This window comes from Aythya fuligula, chromosome 6, assembly GCF_009819795.1.
Source record: "Aythya fuligula isolate bAytFul2 chromosome 6, bAytFul2.pri, whole genome shotgun sequence".
Lineage (NCBI taxonomy): Eukaryota > Metazoa > Chordata > Aves > Anseriformes > Anatidae > Aythya > Aythya fuligula.
The window spans coordinates 12445198-12467214 of NC_045564.1; the positions used below are offsets into that span (position 1 = coordinate 12445198).

General features: G+C 45.8%; 1 protein-coding gene across 3 annotated transcripts in view; it reads right to left on the reverse strand.

The window, feature by feature from the left end:
- CREB1 (cAMP responsive element binding protein 1) overlaps window positions 1-15332 on the reverse strand; it is a 36685-nt gene extending 21353 nt beyond the window's left edge. For all 3 annotated transcript variants that reach the window (XM_032190171.1, XM_032190169.1, XM_032190170.1), the window contains exon 1: window positions 15191-15332. The gene's annotated coding sequence lies outside the window, so the exon portion shown is untranslated. The remainder of the gene's footprint in view (window positions 1-15190) is intronic.
- Window positions 15333-22017: the final 6685 nt, after the last annotated feature.

A 22017-nucleotide genomic window follows, 5' to 3' on the forward strand; every position in this document is an offset into this window, starting at 1 on the left:
AAAGATGAAAATTTAGAATGCTAGAAAAATAGTTAAAATGTCAGAACAGTAATAAGATACAGGGTAGCCCTTACAAGTTCTATTTTTATAGATGGACCCTATACATCAGCTGGATTACAGTGCAGGTCCATCTAAAAAATTAATGTTGTGGAATTTGGGTGTTCAGAGAAAGCAAGCATTTGGGGAATGAAAACCTGTTGAAATGTTCACTGGCTGAATGCAAAATAGCGAAGCTGAAAGGTGACAAATTTTAAAGTATATAAAAAAAAATTAAAATGATTAAAAAATATGAAAATTGGTACTTCATGTACTACACAAAAAGGCCATGGATGCTGCTGCTGATAAGCACTTTATCAGAATTCAAACAAGGGTTAGACATGCAGAAGGACAACAAGAATATCCAGAACTAGAGGTCCCTTCCGACTCAGGATGTTCTATGGTTCTTTCACACAAAAAAAATGTGCAAAAATGAAAGGAAGATAACATCTCATGAGTCAGGCTTTAAATCAATTTCTAATCCTTAAAAAAAAAAAAAGTCTTCATGAGGGGGGCAGATTATCTCGCATGTAATTCTTGCAGTTTCCAGTACAGTCTTGAGGTACTTTCTGATCTTCAGTATCTTAGAGACTGGATGCTGAACAAGGTGCTCTGCAGCTAACAGTAATTCCCATATTCTCTGTAAATTAAAGTGAGCACCAATGCTGTTTATTCAGGGCATGAGTACAGCCACCTCACTTCCCGTGTCCCTTAGAGCCAAGAAGATATAACTTTTTCTCACAGCTTTCATAGCTTCTTCATTCCACAGTACTCACCTACTGGCAGCTATTTGGTCTCCCTGGCATATTTTGTTTCCTGACTCCTTTTATATCTCCTATTTGAAATAATATCCCAAGAAATAATATCCCAAGAAATAATATCCCAAGAAATAATATCCAACATCTCACCCAAATGTGATGTTCCACTCCCAGGAACACTCCTTCCACTCCTTCCTCGTTTAACCAGAGGCCTCTTTTTACTCACTCACAAGCACCACAGAGCTTTCCTGTTCTGCAAAGACAGCTTGTCATCATGCAGGACCAGAGTGGGGAAAACACGTAGGGGCCCCTTCCCAACCACCACCATTAATATCAAGAAGCAAAATACCTTGCTGTGGCTGCTACAGCAGAGCTAACCTATGCAAGGAAGGTACGGAGTGCCCCAAAGCTCTGAGGCAATATGCATCAGTCTACACCTGAGACTTAGTGCCACTGCCTGCTCACCAACAGGCACAGCCATTATCTGCAACTTACCATGTCACACTCTGTGCAACTTTGGAAGGTCTCCTTCTCCTCCACAACTAGGTGATGGCTTCTGGTTTTACTTTATTCAAGTACCCACACAGATTTTGAAGAGCACCATGACAGCCTCCAACATCAGCACGGAGCAGAGGCCCAACAAACCCAGGCCTGCTGAGCCTGACACGAGCCACATCCAGTCACACCTTCACACAGACATCACCTGCAAAGGCCACTGCTATGGCCACAATCTTCCTGGCCCAGTTCAACACCCAGCTGAAGGGATGCTCGTGGCAGCGCAGGGCCAGGGCAGTGTGGGGGCTGAGGGAAGGGAGGGCGCCTGCTCCAGAGGAAGCACCCCATGTTCCCCTTTACAGCCTATCAGCAACAGCTGCTCCATGTTCTGTTCTGGTGATTTTCTGTTGCTTCCTCTAGGCCTGTGCTTTCTGTTTCACCATAACGTGCTTAGGGCCTAGGAAGTGCTTGTGTTGTAAAAGGTATGCGTGCCTAACTCCTACATTAGAAAAGTCGCTGTTCCCAAATGGACAACCAGTAGATGACTCTGTTTTTCCTTTGATTCTGAAGTCTGAGGAACCCCAAGAGGAAGGAGGGAACACCTCAGCATATTCGACAACCCTCAACAGTCTCATTCAGCTACTGCATATCAGATAAAAACTTGTTAAAGGCTCACAAAGATGCCTCTCGTAAGGAGGAGTGAGAAAGGCCTACTCTACAGACGTGAGGCTATCAAGAAATTCTCCAGCAAAAGGGAAAATTGCTTGGCTCAGGTTAACTTGCAAGGAAGCTGTGAACCAGAGTGAGACTGAGGTTCTTTAAAATACATTTGTAAGCAAAAATTGGAATAACACCTCTCCTCAAAAATATCTTTAAAATGCAGTAGCTACAAATAGAGAGGTCTAGATGTATTAAATGGAATAAACTGTTCCACAAAGCACTTGCCTTTCACATGTATCACTTATAGCTTCTTGTTCTAAATACATTTTTTGCCCCCTTCTGCATACCACCTTTCATTTTATTATCTTTGGCAATATTTGGCATGAGATGGATTCAGGGATGTTCAAACAAGAAAGTAAATATGGTAACAGCTTTTGTTTTATGGCAATTTAACACCAGTGTCAGGCAGCTACACAAACATTGTGTATACACCAATCCTGACTTCACTGGATGTTCTGAGTTCTGGAAAGCTTCTCCAAAGCGAGCACGTCAAGTCTGTTCCTCAAGCAGTGCTCATTACAGACTGTATTTCAATTTATTCATAGCAGGCATACCAGCACCATTGTTCAGAAAGCAAATACAGCTCCAGTCTACAGTTCCAGGAATTCAACTCACTCTGTATTTACTACATGTGGCTTTATAAAGCCAAAGATCCACCATGAAAGCACTGAAAAGGTCATAAAACATGGCTCTTGTGTGCTATTATTTGTTTTCACCTTTTCAGTGTAATTACTGAGGACATTCACTTCAAATCTGTAAACATTTCTACTATTACCTTGCAGCGTGGCAGCCCTTTCAGCTACGGCTGAGCAGCTGGCTCTATGAATTCCATTCAATCTCTGCCAGGCTGAAAATGTTCACAGAAAAATAATTTTATTTACAGCTAACACATGGGACTTCAAATAACTAGCAATAAATGTTTAACAGGACAAGACAGGCCCATAATTATCTCTGTCACTAATGACTACAATGAGTTGGCACAGGAATTGCAATTTTACCAGAGCTTCACTGTCATCCTAAACTGCCACTGTTCTCAAGTATTTGCTCATGCCTTGCTCTCTCCTTTAGGTGACTGAAGACTGTGTGCCATGCTGTGAACACAACTTAGTTTGCTTATTGTTCTTAAAAGTACCTTTTACCACTCCTCTGAACCGGTTCATCACACACCCAATTGACGATTATGCTGGCTTCTAGAAAGGGCAGTGCGAGGGCCATGCAAACCAACTTTAAGTGTGAGTACAAGAATGGCCTCAATAATCACCTCTGTTGAAAATGCCAAAAATGGAGAAGATTCCCCAGATATTTGCATCCAAGTACAGCATTCTGCCTTGCAAATTGAAGAATAAAAAGCTGGAAAGGTTCTTCTTATCGGTGATGATAAATATTTGATCTTGAACTTAGACGGAAAACTGAACCTCACTTTAAATAGTTGTCACACAAAGTGGAATCAGACAATCAGCTGAACGTAATACCCACAGTCTACATCAATATGATACTGAGAAATGCCTCTGAACACTGTTTACTGAATATAAACTGTAGCAGCCAAAGCAAGTGAGGTGAACAATGTAGTATTTTCATACAGATAGATCACTGAAAAATACAACCAGGGAACTTGGTTATTACACGTAACAAACATTTTTGTCTCATAACATTTTTAGTAGAACTTCTAATGCACTTGTAGCTGTACTTTCAAAGTCAGTGTAAGCTTCTCATAATTAATAGATTTAGGTATCGAAGTGATGGCAGTATCGGAACAAATTATTTGGTTTGCATGCTCAATCTCCCTCTTACTAGTGAAAAAGCTGTCTCAGGGTTTAAAACAAAGGAGGGAAATTTAAAATCTGAATTCATACCTACAAAATAGAGCACTCAAATCAGCCATCAGTTTTTTTATTTTCTGTTAGCGTAACACAATAAAGCTTACATTTACTAGGCAGAGGTGAACCGATATCACAGAATCACAGAATTTTCTAGGTTGGAAGAGACCTCAAGGTCATCGAGTCCAACCTCCAACCTAACGCTAACAGCCCTCCACTAAACCATATCCCTAAGCTCTACATCTAAACGTCTTTTGAAGACTTCCAAGGATGGTGACTCCACCACTTCCCTGGGCAGCCTGTTCCAGTGAACATATGCACATGTGCAGTGTGTGAATGAATGATGCTTTAGCATTCTTCAGTGCTGGATTTTCCTCGTTCGACTCTACACTCTTGGCATTGTATTAGTATCCAGTGTTCCTGCCTTCAAGCTTGCTTAAAGGATCAGAGACTCCGACAGTAATTAACTGCAATTTATTTATTGAATATGTGAATTCTGTGAACAAATACATGAATTCTGTGAACAAATACAAGCGCATCCAGCAAGCACCTGTACACATTCATAATTAATCTGTACCACCTTTTCTTGCTCATTATAACATCACCAAGGGACCTAACTGAATTATAACCTTTTCCTTCAAGAATAGGAATTGGGTGCTAAATGTAAGGTGAATCCTCCTGCCCATCTTAAAAAAAAAAAAAAAAAAGAGAAAAAAGCAAACGTATTTTAGTGCAGCTGATAATATAGTTTCTATTTAAACTACAAACCTCATCTAATAGTTGGGATGAATCTTGTGTGAATACACCACTTTTGCCAGGGAGCCCTCTAGAACCAGAGGGCAGGAGATGAGAGCAAGCCTAAGACATTAACCATGAAAAGAAAACAAATGCCTTACCACTGTCAGACTTTACTTAAACAAAACGTCAAAACAAATTCAAGACAGGTTATAAAGTCATTTGCCAGCTATCATTATTACTATTGAAGATAGAATCCTTAAATATATTCTATTTATAAATGTTCTGTCCACATACTGAATGCACATAGGGTATGAAGAGAGTAATTCATATGCTTTATGCCTGTGATCTTTATCATAAGACAGAAACATGATAAATATTTATGAATACCTTTAGCAAATATGTGAGAAAACAGAGATTTTTAAGGATGACCTAGGCAGCATACACAATCTATTCACAAAGACTTCAGGAGAACTTGCATGTTTCTAAGAATTTAGCAAATCTTGTAGTTCTTTTATGTTTCTTGCCAATGTTATCTATAAAGTACATTTACATACAAACTGATGGCACTTTACCATCTTTTCTCTGCGATCACTTTTGGAATATAGTAAGCACCTACTTTTCAACCTATACTCATTTCTTTTAATTCCTACTAGCTGTAGAAAGTAAAAAAATCAAAACATAAAAATATCAAAGTATAGCGCTCTTTTCTCCAAATGTCTACTGTAAGTAATGTGTCTTATTCTGCAATGTGTAGCAGTTAGTAAATCAAAAATGATCACAACGATACATCTGTACAGTATTATTTGTATGCAGACATCTTTAATACAACACAAGACACAAGCATCAAATGATTTTTGTGACAGCCCTTGGGAGCCAAAGGTCCCACTTAATATATCATGAAGTTGGGAAGCAAGCTCTTAGCAATTGGTATGGGCCTAGAGAACTAATAATAAGCACAATTGCTCGTGACTGTGTTTAATTTCTTTCTGAACTGTGGGTGGAAAACTGAGGAGTAAATAGTCCCTGAGATCTGAACTTGACCTATCAACATGACTGACTGTAGCAATGACATCAGTCACTTTTTTGCACTTTAGTGCTAAACTGTAACCACTCACTAGCTTGATGGCAGTTTTTAATAAAAAAGGAAGACACACCTGTGTTAATACAACTGTTTTTGGTTTTGTTTTGTGACTCCAAAGGCAGCCTCTGTGATGCTACTAGATGCTGCAGCTTACTGAATACGCTCACTTCTGCAAACAGGAGGTACCTCAGAGAGGGTGGGGACTGCATCTGCTGAGTCCACGGCGAAAGCTGGCTGGAAATGAACCAACAACAATCTCCAAGTCATGTGGTGTATTAATGCAGCCTGAACCCAAATAATGTGAGTACAACAGTAAGTAAACATCTCTGTTCTGCTAATGAGGCCCTGCGCCTGAGCTGGTACACCAGGCCTCTTAGCAGGCATTACTGGCTTGGGCTCAGCACCACACGAAAGCAGCTGCATGACTCCTGCCTTGAGGAAGTAGGTTGGACCTGGCTGGCACTGAGTAACTCAGAAACCATGCTCTGGTGACACTCAGCAGCACAGAGATGCCCAGTAATTTATCCTGCCATGCTGGCCAACAGGAGGCAGAATGTTTTGGCCACCTCCTTTCATAACAAACACTGGCATGTGACAGTGCTCCAAGAGAGGGGCTAAGACAGTCCAGAATGTCAGAAAGGAAAGCAAAACAGACAAAAAACCTCCTTCCTCCCCAGTGAGAGGGAGAAAATGGGAGGTGGTGTTAGACAGAGAAACTGTGTCCATACCAGTGACGCAAGTAGTATCTGCAGCAGAAAATGATGCAAAGCTAGCAAGGTTAAGACCCATCTAAGAAGGTGCATGTGTTCCTTTTTTTTCCACGGTGTAGATCTGGAAGGGCTTGAAATTTCTTCTTGACCTGGCACAGTCATTCAACCGGATCATATTTGTTTTCCTCCATATGCACTTCTGTGTCTCATGGCCTTTAACTGCCCCACCAGTCATTCTGGCAGAGCAAGGCACACTTTGCTGCGGGACATATTTGAAAACATTTCTATGTGTTGCAAAGATCTTTGTCCACGTGCCAAGCAACCTTTAAACATCCCAGTTCAGAGGCACCAGCTGAAGGAACCGTGGCAATCCCAAGCGTGCAGCAGCGTGGAACTCTGCAGGGAGACACTACGCACATCTGTGTTCACTGCACGGTTGTCTCTGCAGTAGGGAAACCACTAAACTTGTTCTCAGCAAACAATTACTGCAGCAATGACTGGCTGCTCAACAAGAGTACTCTCTTAGAAAACGTGAATTCGGACAATGATGTCATGGGGTCAGCACAAGGGTATTTAATAATAGGACTTCCTGCACGGGCTTTGCTCTAAAATATGCAGAATATTTTATCACTGGATCACTGGGTCCATTAGCAAATACTTAAGTGAACACCTATGACTACTTTGAAATTACATAAGGATCATCCATCTCTCTTTTGGTGCTCGGAGCAGATCAGGAATGACACACTAAAAATAAAAAATAAAATAAAATAAAAATAGATCATTACACAGAGTCACACCAGTCTGGCTAACCAGAGTGCTCCAAGCCCAAAGGCCAAGAGTGCAACACAGAAGTGATCTTGCAGCTGTAGTAGAGAAAGGAATCGTCTCACTACAGGTGTTTCCTTAAATGTTATAATTTAAATTACATACCAGGTATGATTTAGGGAAGCATATGTAGGAATGTGACAAAGACAGATATCCATAGAAACACATGTTTATTATTACCTGAAATCTTTCATTTCCGAAGTAGCTCATTTTCAGTGTCTGGGTTAATTTTATAGTACAAAAATATTAATACACACTTATCAGAATAGCGTACTTTAAGACTGGACTGAAGCTTCTTAGAGATTACAGTGATTAAAGATGACACTCTAATATAACATGGATTTAACTTTATATTAAGAAGCTTAATCTACTGGAAAGTCCCACAAATTCAGGGGACTTTCCCATGAATCAAGTAAATGTTTCCTTTCCCATCCTATAATGATGGAGGGCAACTGTCAGCTCTTTATTTGGTCACTTAAAATATTAAATTAGACACCTGAATTTCATCATCCACTTGTGTTTTTCATGTAAAAACAAAATAAAAAGCCTGAGGTTCAAATACTAGGTCAGCTCAGCAAAACACTGCACATTGAAAAGGGTCAGATGTTGGATATTCCAAGGTGATAGACTACATCTTTTTTCTTATTGTTCTTCTTTCTCAGAGAACTATCAATCAGTTAAGAAGCTGAGGGCAAAATAGGGAGGTTTAAGTATTATCAACATATAATTAAACTTGACAAGAATTTTACGTAGCAATTTGTGTTTGTGCTGAGACTTTGTCTGTTGACAAGAATGGACGGCTCCATTCCAAATGTTTGTAACCCACTCGTGAATGTCAGTGGCTAAATGATTAATGTGTTAAAAATGCTACTTCGGATATTTACGCTTAAAGTTTTATAAGTGTAAACTATTAAAAAATATACTGTTAATTCTGATTGATGCTTGGATCATGTGGCACTTCTAGAGTTCAAGAACACAAAGTTCTATAACTTGGAAATACCGGGAAGCCTTGTTTAAAAAACACCACCACTTTTAATGAATTCGGAAAGAAAACACAACAAAATGGATGTTTCAGACCAATGTTTTCACTGTTTTATTAACAGATTATCATTAGAACTGGTCATCTGAAAGTAAGACTGAATTATTCATACAAAGTTCATAATTACCAGATATAAAGTCAAACGTCTGAAACAAATTCAAAATAAGCTATATCTGCCGAAGCAACGTATTTTTTTGTTGTAATAGCTTTGTTTCTTTCTTACCAGACAGCACAGACTCATTTCTGCTTTAATGCTCTACAGTGAAAGCCTTTGAATTTTCTCTAAGTGTTACAGCAGAACATGCCCAGGTATGCACAAGAAAAACAGCGCTTCCTTACAAACCTTGTCCTTGTCCAACTTCTGAATGCTTCCTATTCACAAAATTTATTGCAACATTAAAACGGAAAGATTTGGGGCTTAAGCCACCACTCAGACTTGAAAATATTTTAAATCCCAAAATTGTTCTGGCTTTTCTAGTTATACTGAAATCATTGTTAGTTAATTGGTCAATTAGGACTGGTCTTGCAGCAATAGAAGACACCTTATCTTGCTTAATGTACCAAAATTACATCAATGACATACCCTCTCCCTAAAAAACAACTGAACTTAAACTATGACCAAATATTGTAGCAATGTTATCACCTCAGTGGATTCTGGCTTATTTTCTATGTATTTTTATATTTGCATGGACAGTGCAGGAAAATTTAAAATGAAAAAGATCTTTCCCGTGCCTGCCAGGCAGATCTGCTCTGCATAAGTACCATCTCCATAACCAAGAATAATTTATCCTGGTTCTCAGATACTTAAACAGAGTTAAGAACTGCATTACCTGTGGGCAACACAGCTCTCTTGCTGGAACAGAGATGCGACTTGCTGGTAACTCAAATGCAGAACGATGACCCTGAATAAGCAACGGGGGAGCCATTGATGAAGCAAAAAGGGTCAGTGAAAGAAACAGTCTGTGCCTTACATTCGTACACAAAAGTGCATTAGCGCACAAAAGAAAATCTCTATTTTGCTTTCTGCAACTATGGTCTTACAAGCATTTCTGACGGTAGAACTGCCAGCTCCAGCTCTGCTTTCCTCCTTATTTATTTCCACCCTTAGGGCTGTCTGTGAGGCTGTGCAGTAAAGGGGGCTGGGGAACCAATTTGGACTGGAAACAGACCAGCAAACACAAAGTATCTTCAACGTGGACCTGTTCTCTGATCCAATTCACCTCACATAGCAAGCAGCTGCACCAGTACTAGTGGCATGGGAGCAGCAACAGAGAAGGCGAAAGCAGAGCCTGCTCTGCTGATGCCTCACCCACCCATGGAAGTACAGCTCAGGTCACGGACACAGGTGTCTTATGTCTGGAGGAAATGAACAGACAGGCTGAAGAAAACATATATTCTGTAATTTGAGTATTTCTGTTTTCCTGATGACTCTCCTTATGAGTGGGAAGCTAAAACCAGGCTGATTAGTTCTTATGTAGTCTACACAAGCTTGCCGAGGACTGGGCAGGGCGCCACGCTTTTCAAACAGCTCCATCTCCAAGCAAGCAGTTGTTTGCAGCAGGTAACGTGCCTCCTCCTCCACCCTGCCCAGAATATTATCCACTAGTTATATAATCCACATTAACCTTTTACTACAACTTTCATGCTAGTAGTTTCAGCCACAGTTGTTACTTTTAAAATCAGGAGGAGAGGCCGAAGCATTTATCTGCAGTAGCAGTGAAAGCAAAGCCAGCTCACTGCCCAGGTGCCTTGGGATGGATGGCAGGATTTATACTGAGGTGTCGGACCTGAACCCCTTCTGGAGCTTTGTCTTTCAAATCAGGGTTGGTTAAAACTATCCTAAGTAATGCTGATCCAACGTCCTGAGAAGCCTAACACCTACCTTTGCTGAGGAGTAGCTAGTTCAACCACACAGCTTCACAAGGCTTTCAGAAGAGGGAAACTTTCCTCTCAGTTTCTATTTAATTTCAACTGAAACACCACTTACTGTGATACAGCTTTCTAGCTGCAAAGACAAACGGACAGAGCTGACTCCTCCTTCTGCCACTAGAAACAAGGATGTGCTGCAGCTCCCTGTGACAGGCACAGCGACCCATCTCTCTGCTGCTGAAGGGAGAAAGTCGTGTTCCTCCTTCCTCTTTCTGTGCTCTCACTGCGAATTTGTACCAGAGCCGGTGCTAGCAGGATCTCCATCACCGACTGATTCAGCTCGCTCACGCAGCAGAAAACTAACCTGCCAAGCGCACAGCTTTCCCCTGGGTTAGTGGTCTCGTTAAGCTGTACAGTCAGCACTACAGCCAGCAGAAGGGATGGAGGCACACCACACAACCGGCAGCAGGAGAAAGGGAAGGAGTAAGATGTCTGTCTCTTGAGAGCCACTTACAGTTCTGTCAGCTCAGAGGAAAACAGAGAAACAGACTGCTGCTGCTGGTATGCTGCGGTGTTACCACACACTGCCCTTTTTCACATCTTCCCTCCCTTGCTATTGTCCAGAATTTTCCTATCAGCACAAAAGAAAAAAATTTGGGTGAGTTTCACAAAGAGGGCCAGGGGCCCTCTTTACTACTTTTATAGTAATGCTCCAGGCTTTTTTTAATAGAAAGCTCTCTACAGTCTACAAAAGCTTAAATTTACAAACCCTGTGCATATTCCAAGGCACTTGGAGAAGTGGACAGGCACCAGCAGAGTTTGAGGCAGGGCCAGCTATACAGCGCCAGAGGAGGAGTCATCAGAGAAAGGCAAGAAAAATAACATTTCCTACCTATTATTCTACAGGGTATAAAAGATCAGCTCCATGAGAAGAGATTTCACATTCAGCCCTAGGAAAGGTGCAGGGGAAAAAAAATTGGATTGCTCTTTGAACAGCTGTAGAGAACGGAAGAAGATTTAGGGTAGCATCTACCAGAAAAACACATGCAATACTGGAGGTGAAATGTGACAGGAGGTTGTAGAGGCGCTGGAGAAATGATTAAGATCGCAGCAAGGCGCTGCAGAGGACGGAGACAGGAGGGTAGAAGATGAACAGATGAACAACAAAGCATGTGAGAGCAGGACTGAGGAAGTGAGCATGACAGTTGTTAAAGCGCACAAGCAAATAGGTGGTGCAACAAACAGTATGTGGACGTGGTACTCAAGTTTAGGAACAGTTGCTGCTTGTGTTCATTGATTTACTCATCTAACACACGCAAAAACTTAAACATAGCTAAATGACCCAGTGCTGCATCACAAAGAGCAGCATCCATGTGATCTAATTTGGTTATGGACACAGCAGTACCTTAAAAGCCTTATGCAGGCTGCATTTTCTCATTTAGCAGCCCTGCTGTTCAGGCTGCCCCTATCTTCCTGCTCATTGCAGTCCCGTCCCTTCCCCTGATCGTGCTGGCTCCACCACCATGCAGCAAGCAGGGAACGGGCCTGGGGAAAACTAATCCAGCCCCCCAAGGGTCACTTCCTCAGCCAGTCTTACTATGTAGTGACCCAAACGTTTGTGACAGGGCAGTGAAGAAGACTGAGCAAATCACCAGGTGTGGAGGTGCTTAAGCCGGTATTACTGTCCAAAAAATGTATGTGGAACCATGGTTTTGGTCTGTGAGGCAGTAGGCAAACTTCAGACATCCCTGGATTTCTCAGGCTACCATGCTGTACTGCTCCTTGCTCCCCAGGTGAGTCTCTGCTCAAGAAAAGAACCTGCTAAGTTTAGAAAGCTTATCTCAAAAAAATTCTACCAGAAGAGGAAAACACAACCCAGACTTGCAGTTCCTCCAAACCAGAGACAAGTTTTACAGATAAACCCCACTGACCAACCAAGCTGTCACTGGAACAACGCTTAGAGGATCAGAGAGACATTGCTTAAACTCTCCCCCCAAAAGTGTGAAAACCTCAAGGGCAGACATCTTTGTTTCATTTTCCTGCAAGAAGGCTGCTTTAAAATAGTTCATTCTAAGGCTTTCTGCAGCTTTATCTAAAGAAGCTGGTGTTGTCTAGTCTGAAAGACCAAACCGACACCTAATGAAATCCAGAAGAGCAATTGGCAGGACTCTTGTATCTTTGCAACTATTTTTACATCCTTCTCCTAATGGTCTGAGATTTATGATAAAGATCAAGTCTGAAAATGCTCCCAAGAGAAAAGAGGTATGCTTATTATCTTAAGGGGTAAAAAAAAAATCCCTGTACTATGCATTGGGCTCACTGTGATACTACATAAAAAAGCATCTATGTTGTTTTAAAAACGCATGTATGTAAGTTCATATATAAATAATTAAATAATATAAATAATTTACATGCATACAGGAACACACTTCTTTCAAATCTTTTACCCCCTCCCATTAGGAGGCTCTTCCACCACCTGCAGTTTTTTATTCCCTCCACTTCTCAAGAGATTCTCTAAACCTAGTGCTGCCAGAAAAAAAAAAAAAAAAAAAAAGACAGCAGCAGCATGAAATGAGAAAATCCTCGTCTGTTTGCAAATGCTGTTTTACCTGGCAAACCTAAAAGTGCAACTAGACCCAGCCACATGTTTGTCTATCTCCTACATAACAGCGCACAAGGCTGTTTCAGAAACATCCAAGAATGGAAGGTGTCGTGCTTGTTCTCACTCACCTTTGTAACTGCGGCACTACCAAGTGACTCAAAAGTTTTGAAAAATAAACCAGGTGCCAGTGCCTTAGTGCTGGCAGAAGCACAAAGAAAATCGCTAACCACAGAGCGGTCAGGTTCTTATAATCACCATGAAGTGTGACCACACAGACTGCAGATGAGGCAACACCATTTTTGATTTAGAGAAAAATCACGGTATTGCCACGAAACTTCAGCTGCACGCAGGCAGGGCAGCAGAGAGCTCCAGCCGAATTCAGCAGGGTTGTTTCTGTGGATGAGCATTACTGTCATTTTCCATGAAACTAACTTTAGATGCAGAACGCTAGCAAGGCCTTCTCGCTACAAAAAAGCCTTGAGACGTGTGGCATGAGTAACTGATCTCCACTTGCTTACAGAGATCCTAAAATAGAGGTGAAGTGTGAATATCCCATTTGTTTCACAAGGGTGTCAACAGAAATTCCTCACGAGGGCCTTGTCTACTATAGAAATCTGTACCTACAGAGCTGTAGCTGCATATAGGCAAGAGGCTGTTCACTTCTTACCGCGGAGGAATGCAGTAAGATGAACTACTACAGAATATTTTATATTTGATATCAGGTCCAGCAATAGCTACACGGGTGCAAGCTTCCAGGACGTGGACAGATCGATGACTTGACAGTCTAAATTAGATGTTCCTAAATTTTCTTCATCGACAGATCACTCTCCCCTTTCAAACCTTTTTTTTTTTTTTTTTTTTTTTTAATCACCCAGGAAAGTAAGCACCTTTATCACCAAAGCTGGGGGAGGAGGGAAATAATATGAATCAGATGCAGACGACTTACAGCAGATCTGGATATAAAGCTGGGAGTACTCATTTTAATATTTGCACCCTATCAATTGAATTAAAAATTATTACACTTTTCTACATTTAAATGTTTGATTTTAGGTCACCTGGAAGTGATGCTTAGCAGACACACAACCACCTGCCTGCTCCCTTTTCCCTGTGATGCATGAGGACACAAAGCTCACGAGGAGATGCAGGTGTATGTATTAGAAAACATGGATCATAAAGTCCTGTATGCTATTATGAGACAGAATGTTCTGTGGATAAATAAGGTGTTGCGTTTCTAAAGCTACAGAAAAACGACATGCAAGGATTTAACGACATGTTTCTGTATTTAAAAAGTGCATATTCCATCGGACCGAGAATGAATGAAGTACACCAGCCACTACGCTTTGTTTAATCACTGTCAACAGCTACATTGCTCCGTGAAGTCCACAGGCAGCTATTAATCAATTACAACTTCAGAAACCCCCTTTGCACGTTGCCGTTATGGAGAGCTATGTAGAGCACCTTTGGCCTTCATTCCAAAAGAAGTGAGGGACAGAGAAGAGCAATTCACACAGCATGGACAGGCCTATCTACACGCAGAAATCACTGCTATTCAGCTTGAGTAAGAACTTATTTCGGTGGCTTGTATTTTAATGTGAAAAACTGCATTTGTTGGTAACGGGGCATTGCTGTACTGCAAAGAGGAGTGCTTGGTGGTTACGACAGGTCTGAAACGGGTTCTCCAGTGCTCCTAAACACGGCTCTGGTCCTTTATTAGATAAACGGGAAATGAGGCGCTAACCCCTGGAAGAAATGGTTTTGTAACAGGTGCTGCTCCAGAAGCAGTTCGGTATTTAAAAGGGCGAGCAAAAAAAAAAAAAAAAGGTTAAAAAAAAAAAAGTCGTATGACCTAAAAAATAAAAAATATCCGTGTGTGTGTGTGTGTGAGCGCTGCAAGCACCTGCGGCCGAAGCCCCTTCGCAGGAGGCTGCTGCCACGTCAGTCTCGCCCGCTGCCGCCCGGCGCCGCGGCCCCGGCCCCGGCCGTGCTCGGGGAGCTGCCCGGGGCTGCCCGGGGCCGGGCGCCGCTGGCGGAGCGCGGAGCCGGGCGGGCGGCGGCGGCCCCCGGAGGCCGGCCCCGAGCGCTGCCATCCGCGCAGGGGTCACATCCCGCCGGCCCGGCCGGGCGGCGCCGCCACCGAGCCCGCGGGGAGCCGCGGCGAGACGAGCCCGGCCCGGCCCGGACGAGCCGAGCCCAGCCCGGCCGCCGGGGCCGGGGCCGGGGCCGGGGCCGAGCCGAGCCGAGCGCCGCCGCTGGCTGCCGCCGGAGCGGCCTCCGCCCGGCCGTGTCGGCCGCCGCCGGGGCCGTCTGGCATCCGCCATTATCCTTTGTTCGCGGCGGGGCCGCTGCGGGGCTCGGCTCCATCTTTAGCGCGGGCGCCCCTCCCGCGGGGCGCTGCGGGGCCGGGCCCCCCGCCTGCCTGCTGCCGGCCGCGGGGCCCCGCCGGGCTGCGGCTGCTTCCCTCCCCCCCGCCCCTGCTCGCTGGGCGCCGTCCTCCTCTTACCGGTTACCAGGCTGCTCCGTCACTGCTTTCGTTCGCGCCCGGGCTCTCGCCGCAGTTTTATTCTCTCCCCCACGTAACACACCGCGTCAAACTACACCTCCGCCGCGTCACTCGCGCACACACAGGCGCTCCCAGCCCGGCGACAGGCAGGCAGCGGCCGACTGAGGAGCGCCAGCCAGGGAGCAAGCGCCGAGCGCGCCGCGGCCCGCACGGAAACCGCCGAGCGCTCACGGAAACCGCCGAGCGCGCGGCGGGGCGGCGGGAACGGCCGAGCGCGCCGCCGGCCCCCGCGGAAAGAGCCGAGCGGCCGCGGAAACGAACGAAGCGCCCCGGAGGGGGAGGCGGAAAGAGCCGAGCGGCCGCGGGAAGGCGCGAACGGCGCTTCCGCCCCGGGCGCCCGGCGCGCGGGACCCTCCGGCCCCTCGCGCCGCCCGGCCCCGGGGCACAAAATGGCGGCGGGCCGGGGGCGCACGCGGGGCTGGGGCTGCTCGTGCGCGGGGCGCGGGGGGCACGCGGGGGGCTCGTGGGCACCGGGGGGGCGCGGGGCGTCTGCGGGGCTCTCAGCAACCGCTGGGCGAGGCCGTGCTGGGGGGGGTCCCGAGGAGCCGGTGGCACCGCCAGCACGGCTGCAGCGGGTCAGGGGGCGGCGGGGCGCCCCTCGTCCCCCCGCGGGGTGAAACAGCTCCGGCAGCAACTCCTGGAGCCCCCCGGCCCTGCTTCGTGCGCCGCAGAGCCTGCAGGTGGCACTGCGCGACAAGCCGTGCGGCTCCGCTCTGCGCGGCGGCTGGCCCGGCACACGCCGTGCAGGCACCGCTGCCCCTGCCCCAGGCAGCCTGCGGTACCGGGCGCTGGGCCGGCCGAGTCTGCTCAGGGAGGCTGGGCAGGTTTTATTCAGATAGCTAAATGCATCAAAAATTAAAAAGAGATGCCTCAATTAGGTGTTTGCTGCCTGTTTGCTTTTGTTGATTGCAATCATTCTAAAGCGGACTGAAATAAACCACGTTTGATTTGGGATGTTGTGCTACTGATGGCACAAAATACGGCTTGGGCCACATCTTGTTTTCCACTTCTGTTGCACTTTTTCCCTCTGACCTGTCTGCAAGCAGGAACTCCAAGGTTGCAAGAGCCTATGCAAGAAAATACCTACAATGAGCAGAACAAATGTAGACATCTGAGTGTCTCCTGTCTGATTTGTGCTTTTCTTTAACTGTTTTCCCATTCCTTCTCTCCTCTTTGTGTTCACATTCGTGTTGCATCAGCTTCCTTTGTTCCCCTAGTGACCAGCATCACGCATGCTGTTTACACATTCCCATTTCCCAGAACTGCCTTGCCCACCCTGGAGCAGCAAGCCTCAAGGATCATGGCAGTAAGTCTTTAGGAGAATAAACTCCAGTCCTCGAAAGGCAACTGAAAGGCACTAAGCAGGCTTCAGTGAGCAGCTCCCACCAGCAACCTGGGCTGCATGCTCAGCCAGAGCAGCAGGAGGGCTGCCGATGGGACCAGATTACAGCCGGTCCCCGAGCTACTCAGGCAGGCAGCTCCTTGCGTGGCTCTGATCCTGCTGCCCATTTAAGGCCAGGCCGATCCTCTGGCATCCCGCTGGCCCTCCCCAGCCCTGTGCTCGCACGCAGCTCTCAGCTGTGCTCTCAGTCTCTGTCAGCTCACCCCTGAGTCTGCAAAGGGCAAAGTGCAGGGGTGGCTGCTCCAGACGGTGTAGGCTCCCCGTGTAACACACAGCCGAAGAGTGCAATTTATCTCAAACCAGAACAGATGCCTCAGATAGGTCAGATGCCTGGAGTCATTTGAGATTGCGCCAATGTTATGTTTCTGTGGTATCTTCATCTCTTGCCCACGGCCGAGGCTAAGACCATATGTGGACTGGAGCTGGCTTCAGCCCGGACTCACACCGGTTCAGTGGAAGGGCTGGGTGAACATCTCATGTGCAGCTGCTTTGAAACCTTCTGGCAGCTGTTTTGCACGTTCCTCTTTTCTTTCCATTTTTTTTTTTTTTTTTTTTTTTTTGCCTCTCACCAGATCTGAGCAGAATCAGGACACTAAGCAAAACTGGAACTTCTTTGGAAGTGGGAGTGAACATCTGAGCTGCAACAAAATCCTTCCCTCCCTGGCATCCATGCGTTCCTTTCACCATGGCCTTGTGGGGAATTTTAATAAAACGGGACAGTAATGATGTGCCAATTACCCACAAAGTCCAAGAGGGAGAGGTTGACTTGGGGAGCAAACTGGGATGCTCAGCAGTTTTCCTCTACATCAGCAAAACTTTGCTTGATGATGAGTGAAACCCAGCCAGATTAATTACTTTTTTTACAGTTAAGCCTCAGGGGCAAATGAATGAGCTTTGCAGCTGCCAGGCAGATTATCCTGGGCAGTGGGCTCCGTGCACATGGCATTGCAGGTTGACTGCCCCTGGGCCAGGGCCTGTAGAGGCTAATGGGTGACACAGACGCAGCAGGGCTGGCGCCTGGCTGTAAGGTGCAGCAGAGCCACAGCGAGCAGAGCCACTCAGAGCATCCAAGGCTACTGATGCTGTTCCCACACAAGACAATACTTACTGTGGAAACACAGAGATGCATGCATTTTCGGCACTCTGGTCTACACACTGCTGTGAAGAGAGCAACACAAAGTATTTTCTACTGGACACAGCTGCCTCTGTGACTGATTTATAACAAAATAGTCTTTTGGCATCAAGTCCTCGCTGCTAATTCCTACAGGAACATTGTGGTCTGGCAGTACAGGGGCAGAGAGAAGGTGTTTGGTACAAGGATGGTTTAACGTACAGCACGAGAATTGCTGGGGAGGCAGGGATGCAGAATGTGCTCCAGGGCTTCGCAGCCACATTCGCTAATGGATATTCTCCCAAGGAAAGAGACAAAAGGAGAGTGTTTGCAAATAATGCATGTGGAGGGGGGCAGATGTTACATTAGACGGTTAGCAAAGTGCCCAGCACATTTCAGTGTAACGGGTATCGCATTGCACTTCCCATCCGACGCAAATGTTGCAGCTGATTTCAAAGCAGATGCAGGGGGAGGCAGGGGGTGCCACCATGCCCCCATGATGGACACGGCCATGCAGGAGCACTGATCCGATGACGAGTTTTGGGGCAGAAAATGAAGTTAATAAAGAGGTGCTATTCTGAAACCCAAGCAAAGACATGTCAGTCCTCCATTTCGGTCTCTGCGCCTGAGATGGATGGAGGCTTAGCTTCCAACTCCCATACAGAGCAATCTTCTATCATTTCATAGCCTCTCAGGACCAGCTAAAACTGCTTACTCATCAGGATAAGGACAAAGCCCTACAGGTTTAGTATCTGCCAGGGAGCATAAGATTCACTGGACTCCCTGAGCACTTTATTACAGAAGTAGGTCTAAATTCACAGTTACCTCAGAACAAAGTAACCAAAAATAGAAATGGTTTTTCAACATCATCCCACTTAAAGTTAATGAACTGCAGCTCAGGTCTGCCCTTCCTGCTCTTGGACATTCATCATTGCTAAAAGTAATAAATCTTCCAGGCCAAATACAGGCTTTACAAGCAGGCAGATCGCATGCTCAATTAGCCCAGGGAAATTGTTCGCTTGGCTTAACCCCTGCCGTTTGAAATACGGAGTCCTGCCGCCGCGCCGGTCACATTTCTCCCACGGATGGAGCAGCCCAGAAGGGGAAATCCCGTGTCCCCAGCCAGGGACATGCTGCTCCTTGCCATGCCTCGCAGGCTACTCCAGGAGGACTCGTCTGCTCCAGCAGTGGCCTGTCCCTGAGCCAAGCGTGGTGCCGGGGGAGAGGTGCGGGGTGTGTGCTGTGCATCCCCCAGCACAGGTCTCCAGCAGCCACGGCCCTGGGTTGTGCAGTTCAGATACAGATGTTGCCCCGCTCTTTATCCAAATATTATGTTGCATTCCCCCACCGAGTCCTCTTCCTGCTAAGCTACGTCCTTTGCCCTGATCTCGAAGCCATTTGGTGATATATCAAAGGTGGGATTTTGCCTGGGTGCAGCAGTGCAGGTGCAGGTTCACACCGTGCCGCTGTTCTTGCCTTGGGATTGACAGATAAACGGCCTCGCAGCAGCTTGGTTATCGCTGTCATTGCACCTGATGGCAACTCCCTTGTGCCAGGTGTCAGCAAAACCGCGGGCTGAATATCTAAAGGTCACGGGGGCTCTGAAGAGCATCTTGTGTTTCCAAGTGACGGACTGTCACACGGAGGGAAGAGCTAAAATGAATTGCTGACCAGCGAGGGGCTTAGAAATGCTGCAAACACATCCTTGCACTCCAAACCACGGTGACATTTTTCTTGTCTATTAAGCTCTTTTATCACATATTTCATGGCTTGTGGGCATACTCAAAACCCTTCTGTTGCTTAAAGAACTAGAAAAACTGATGAATGATATTGGCAGCGCTCACTAAAGAACCAGGCATGGCAAACGTGAGGAGGACGGGTCTGCAGCTGGGACCCCATGTGCTGGGGTGTGCTGTGGGGTGAGGAAACACCAGCCTGAGGTGAGGGAGAGCTGAAGCTGCCTGGGAAGCTGCCCATCCAGAAGCTTTTCCTTCCCCACAATAACAGGATTTTATCTACCACATGTGGAGGAAAAAGCTGTCGGAGGAGGCCTGGTGGAAGTCAAAGCTGAAATGAAAAAGTACACCGAATCTAGTGACTGCTGTTTGACTGAAATGGGGAGGAGGGGTGGAATTTTTCAAGGAATAATTCTTGGAAATATCCACTGATTTTTGGCCAGCTTCGGCCCCGAGTGCCTGCATTTTAGCCCAAAGTTGGCTGCTGGGGGTTTTTGCTCTGCTGGTAAATTCTGCGTTTCTATCGGCACAGCCTGCTGGCTTTGAGTCAGCTCTTATCATATAAAAAACATTATTTAGAGTGACTTTCACACTTTGAAAAAATAAATCTTACACCTCCCTAGCTGTCTTTCTGCCATGCGAGAAGCTAGCAAACACTCATCTGGTGAATAATTTTGGTGGTGGCAGGAAGACGGGAGCCTGCGTGTGTGGTGTTTGGTTTCGGGATTGCTATCTCACCGTCTCGCTGTAATTTAACAAATGTCTGCGTATGTTGAGCTGCTCCAGTTTTTAGCATGTCCATTCACTATGAAGTCAGGTTGCCAGAGTAGTGGGAAGGAGGGGGAGGTTGTTGGGAACCAAAACACCAGTAAGAACACTCAAAGGGTAGTGCAGGTTGATCTGAAGCAAAACAGGAAAAAAACAGGGTGGGTGGAAAAGCAGGGGAATAATTACCATTGTCTTCCTTAGTTTTCCATTACAAGTGTGTGCTATCTATTTTAATGTAGCTGCACGAGGGAACCACGGTTCCTTTCACACATGCCAGGGCTCTGGTCTGTCTCTCAGCCTGCAGTATCCAAACAACAAATTGGGCTCCCAGCTGGGCTGTGTTTATCAGCTCAAAAGGAACTGAATTTTTCTTCCAGCCAGGAGGAGAGCATTGTCTGACAACACAAACTGAGATCAACATGCTCCCTCAAACTCCCTGCATGTGGGCAATCTTAAGCATCTGGGTGTCCAGGTGCTGATGCGACTCTGCAGGCTTTGAACGTGCCCTGCAACTGGTGGCACATCCCTGTTGTCCCTCACCCATCCCATCGCCCATCCCCATCCTTGTCATCCATCCCCATCCCCATCATCCAACACTGTTCCTATCACCTGTCCCATTGGCAGCCTCCAGCAACACCTTTTATCCTCCATCACCTTCCTCTGCACCACCAGCTATGCTGTGACCTTTGCCTGGATGCTCTGCTTTGAGTGAAGATGTCTCTAAGCTGATCTGAATCGCAATTTAAACAGGCTCGGTTTAAATAACGAGGTTTAGCCTTTTCTTGTATTTGTTCTTGCTTATTGTCTTTGAGGTCGATTCTCACGGACTGCTAACTATTAAAACGTGGTGATTTGTACAACACTTCTACTAACCTTGCTATTATGTGTAGGTGAGAATGAGATACTGTATCTAATCACAAGTATTTATTTATCCAATTACATAACATATTTACTTGTGCGGCTATATAACATATAATTTAATTTGTTCTATTAAAATAGTGAGCTTTCCTTACTAGATTTGTGTCAAACCATCCGAACATAAATTGGAATTCAAATAAAAAAATCACATTACTTTAAAGTATTCTTATTTAACTATTGATAAAATAGCTCAAATGGGCACTGTGTAAATGACAGTAAAATTGGCGTTTACAACAGACCTATTAGACAGAGGGGAATTGGACTGAGAAAAACAAATCGATTTTTTTTTTTTCTACACCGTGCTTGATGTAAAAACTGTGCATACAGAAGGGATCTGCTGATTTAGAAAATCCTAATTGAGGGACAAATGCTTGCTTTCTTCCTCCCACCTCTCCATTTGGGGGTGATCTCCAGGGGTTTGTGGGGCCACAACTTGTGGCTGCTTCTGCTGACCTGCCGCGAGGGGTGGGGAAATGGCCGGGGCCTGGGACCATCCGTGTGAAAATCCATACGAGAAAGCAGTGCCTGAAGACCAGCTCCTCATGCACGACTTGGTTACAACACATCCTTTATTTTTGGAAGGCTCCAGCTCCTGCAACACACGTTTTCCCCCTGATGCACTGCTCCCCCTAGCCACGAGGTACCCAGAGCTGGCCAAGCAGAGGGCAGCTTTCGGGGCTCCGCAGGCAAGTGAGGCTGTGCCTGGCCGACGAGATGATGTGAGTTTTGCTGGTGTGTAGAAGGCTGGCTCTGCCACACACTGGGAAGAAAACCAAAGGGGCTGATGCTCAGCTGGTGAAAAACATCAGTCTATTGACTTCAAATCTCTTTG